We start from the raw sequence: 4,660 nt of genomic DNA, 5'->3' as shown, positions 1-4,660 counted from the left end.
ATGAAATCAGAGCTAAGAATAAAGACGATGTTTAAAGCTTTTCTTATATCTAAAATTAACAACCCTATTTGAAAAAGTGGGGCTACAAAAAGGGAAATAAAGGTATAATTAATAAACTATATATGAGAATGAATAAAAAAAAAAATATATATATATATAATAAGTTCAGTCACAACGTTGAAATACAAACTATGAAAAGAGACATATGATATCAACTAGTTCAACCGCTAGATTTAAAAGGTCATTAAGCAATCTTGTCTTAGCTGGAATAAAATTTCTAGAAAATTTTGTGTTGCCGAGCCTCATGATGTAGAAGGTAAGATTGTTAGATGTGTTAAGAGTATAAATTCTTGTTATATCTGAATGTAAAGGATGGTCAGAATTATGAAAAATCTTATGCAACATACCAAAGAACTAGCTTGACGACGGTGCCACAGATTAACATCCAGATAAGAAATAATGATTTTATAAGACAGCAAATCTTGTTCAATAAATTAAGATGAGAGTCAGCAGCTGAAGACCAGATAAGAGAACAGTGCTAGAAAAAAAAGGAAGAATGAGAGAATTAAAACATTTGTTCACGATAAGTTAGTCACCATAAATCTTTACAGGACTTTCTGTTTTTGTGCAATTGAAGAGTTCAATAAGCCATTTTTTTGGGCAACTAAAAAGCTTAAAAGCCATATTTTTTTGCAATTGAAGAGCTCAATAAGCCTCTTTTGTGCAATTGAAGAGTCCAATAAGCCTTTTTTTGTGCAAGTGAAGAGGAACCAAATTGAATGTTTCTCAAAAGCAAATTTGTTGTAAAAAATCATTCATATAATTTTACACTGAGTTGTATATGGTTAAAGAAATATTGTCAATGCCAAGATCTGAATGTGGATGAGCCACTGTCCTTGACCTATTCACAATCACACCTTTAAGTTTTGTTAAGGTTCATATTCATCCCCCCGTAATTTGCACCCTCTATTGAAGGATTCAGCAACCATGGGTCTACATTCATTAAATGGAATAGAGCTAAAAAGAGAGTAGCATCATCAGCATATGCACATAGCTTGTTTTCTAGGCCAAACCACATATTTGTAAACTGTAAGAAAAGTAATAGGACATGTACATTACACTCAGGAACACCAGATATCACATTCCTGTAATCACTATGGTGCCTATCAATAACTATTTTTTGCAATCGATTATTAAAAAAAGCAATAATCATGCTAAGAAATTACCCACCTTCTCCTCTCTATTTAAGTTCAGAGGACAAGAGCCTCCTGATTAACAAAGTCAACGGCAGCACTAAAACGAGGCCAATCATCCGAAATTTCTTACCAAAATCAAAGGATTTCTATACTGAATTAGAAATTATAAGAAGGGATTCACATGCTTCAAGTCCCTTGTGTGAAATTCCATAATAGAGTTATAGGGGCAAAAATGATTGTTTATAGATTGATTATAAGAAAAAGAAAGGGGAATAAAAAACATAGATAGTGTAATAAAGATAACGATATTATTTGGTGTAATTTCATGACGAAAGGTGAAATCCTGTAAGAATACTAGTGGACCATTAGGGTGATAAAGAAGAGAAGTGAGAAGAAAATATAGAAATTGAGGGGTGATGTAAACGAGTGTGTTAGGCCTTTTTACAAGAATGAATTATTCACTAAACATATAAAGTTAAGAATAAAGGATGATGAATATATGCACTGAAAGTGAAAACAGTTTTGGCACAAAGGAATTAGTAATTTGAAGCTTTAATGAAAGTGGAAAATAGAAGAAAGGAGGAGTCTGTATGTTGTAAGAAGGAAATAGAGACAAGGTATTGTTAAGACTGCTTATGGAAGTGACAGAGAAATTTTAAAGCAACAAAAATTGATGTGTATTATATTGGCCTTATGTCAAAATCAATGTGTTAAATTGGAGGGTATTTTGGAGGCATAGTAGAGAGCGTTTAGAAGTACTGTGCTTACGATGGCAGTGAAGCAAGTGGTAGGTAGTAGGTAGTAGGTTGGCCAGGGCACCAGCCGCCCGTTGAGATACTACCACTAGAGAGGTATTGGATCCTTTGACTGGCCAGACAGTATTGCATTGGACCCCTCTCTCTAGTCACGGCTTATTTTTTCTTTGCCTACACTTACACGGAATAGTCTGGCCTATTCTTTACATATTCTCGTCTTTCCTCATACATCTGACAACAATGAGATACTTAACACTTCTTCACCAAGGGGTTAATTTACTGCACTGCAATTTGTTCAGTGTACTTTCCTCTTGGTAAGGGTAGAAGAGACTCTTTAGCTATGGTAAGCAGCTCTTCTAGGAGAAGGACACTCCAAAATTAAACCATTGTCCTCTAGTCATGGGTAGTGCCATAGCCTCTGTACCATGGTCTTCCACTGTCTTGGGTTAGAGTTCTCTTGCTTGAGGGTACACTCGGGCACACTATTCTATCTTATTTTTTTTTTCTTCCTCTTGTTTTTTTGAAATGGTGTGTTGGGCAGGCTTAATAGAAGGGCCATGGATGCCTGGTGGTTTATCAAGAGGTTGTCTTTTCCTTTTTCTGATTTTTTCTTCTCAAAACCATCCTTACTGTCCTCCCTTCAGTTGAAGTGGCTATCCTGGAGGGTATTTAGCCTTGCATGGTGTATCGGCTCCTCCATGTTGACCAGTTTTTCCGACTTTTTACTATAGTCTATGGATATCATCAATCACTTTTATTATTATTCTGTACATATTGTTTTTGTTTTAATTCTTGTTAATCTAGTTTTTAAGTATGATGTGTCTTTTTTATTTCTATTAATTCTTATGCTGTCTGGAGACATTGAGCAAAATCCGGGACCAGTACGTCCTAGATTTCGTCAATGTCGTCTTCTGTATTGCAATATTCGTGGTCTTCATGCAAATATCCGAGACCTTACAGTTGCGTCCAGACAGTATGATATTCTTTTGTGCTCAGAAACTTTGGTTTCTAATATGAGGCACTCATCTGAGCTCCTTATAACTGGTTTTAAGAAGCCAATAATGCTGAAACGTGATTCCATTCCTAGGGCCAGGGGAATGGCGGTGTATATTAGGACCGAGTACCCTGCTTCTCATAAGTCCTGCTATCAATGTGGATGTCATGAGATTCAGGTAATAAAAGTTTGTGGCAGGCATAACAACTTTTATTTGTGTTCAATCTACCGGAATCCAGACATGGATGATTCTATCTTTGATTGTCTTCTTACCATTATGGCTAAGATACAAGAAGATGATAGAAAGGCTTCGTTTGTCTTTGTTGGTGATTTTAATGCTCACCATAGGGAGTGGTTGAGTTCTATCTCTCCTACCGATCGCCATGGCTTAAGAGCTTTAGACTTTGCCTCAGAATCAGGCTGTGAGCAAATCATAAATGAAGCTACTCACAGGTCTGGTAATTGCTTGGACCTCGTATACACTGACTCCCCTGGCGTTATAACTAGTAAGGTTGGTTCTCCAGTCGGGACTTCTGATCATGCCTTGATTTCATTATTAGTGAAGACTGAGCAGCCTGTCCCTGATATATCATATTCTTGTAAAATTTATATGAAATCCCAAGCAGACTGGAATGGGATTTTGCATGATCTTTTGTGCTTGAATTGGTCACAATTATATAATAGTGTAGATCCTGTTGTCCCTTTGAATGAGAATCTAGTCAACATAATTGATAGGCGTATCCCTTCTCGTGTGCTAAGGTACCGAATGAAGGACAAACCGTGGTTCAATGATGATTGTAGACGTGCTTATTTGGAGAAGCAGGAGGCCTATCACCTTTGGAAGGGTAACAGATCAGATTTGACCTGGAACAACTATACTCAGCTTCGAGCTTTTGCTCAGAGAGTTTATGCCTCAACTGAAAAGGAGTACAATTTAATCATAAAAGAAACCCTCTCTGGTACAACTCAGGAACATAAATGGTGGTCTACCCTTAAATCTGCACTCTTTGGTGTAGATGCAACAGTTCCTCCTTTACTTAAACCAGATGGCTCAGTCACTCACTGTCCAAAGGAAAAGGCAACCCTTTTGGCTGATGTTTTTGACAGTAAACAGAGTAATGAAAAACTTGAACTTCCTCATTCCTGTTTTCCTGAGGCTAAACTAACTAGTTTAGCTTTTCGATCTCGTGAGATTAAAGCTCTGTTGTTGGACCTTGATGCTTATGGAGGTGTAGACCCTAATGGTATTTTTCCTTTGTTTTTTATAAAGACAGCAGATTTCTTAGCTCCAAAGTTATCTGTTATTTTACGCAAGTTAGCAAGAAGAGGAGCTTTTAGCACTTGTTGGAGAATTGGTAATGTTACTCCTCTATGTAAATGTGTTTGTGGTAGCTCAAGTCCCACTGATTACCGCCCAATTTCCATAACTCCCATATTATCTAAACTTTTTGAACGTCTTCTGGCAAAACGTCTTTATAGGTTTGCTGAAGGTAATCATCTATTCCCTAGTTTGCAATTTGGTTTTCGGAAAGGCCTTGGAGCATGTGATGCCCTTCTTACAATCTCCAATGCAGTACAGAAATCCCTTGATTGTGGTCGGGAAGTTCGTATGATTGGCCTTGATTTTAGTGCTGCCTTTGACCGTGTTAATCATGAGGCCCTTGTTTTCAAACTGAAACAGTTGGGAGTGGGTGGGTCGTTTCTTAGCATTATTA

This window comes from Palaemon carinicauda, chromosome 26, assembly GCF_036898095.1.
Source record: "Palaemon carinicauda isolate YSFRI2023 chromosome 26, ASM3689809v2, whole genome shotgun sequence".
NCBI classification, from domain to species: domain Eukaryota; kingdom Metazoa; phylum Arthropoda; class Malacostraca; order Decapoda; family Palaemonidae; genus Palaemon; species Palaemon carinicauda.
This window is presented reverse-complemented; position numbering follows the sequence as displayed.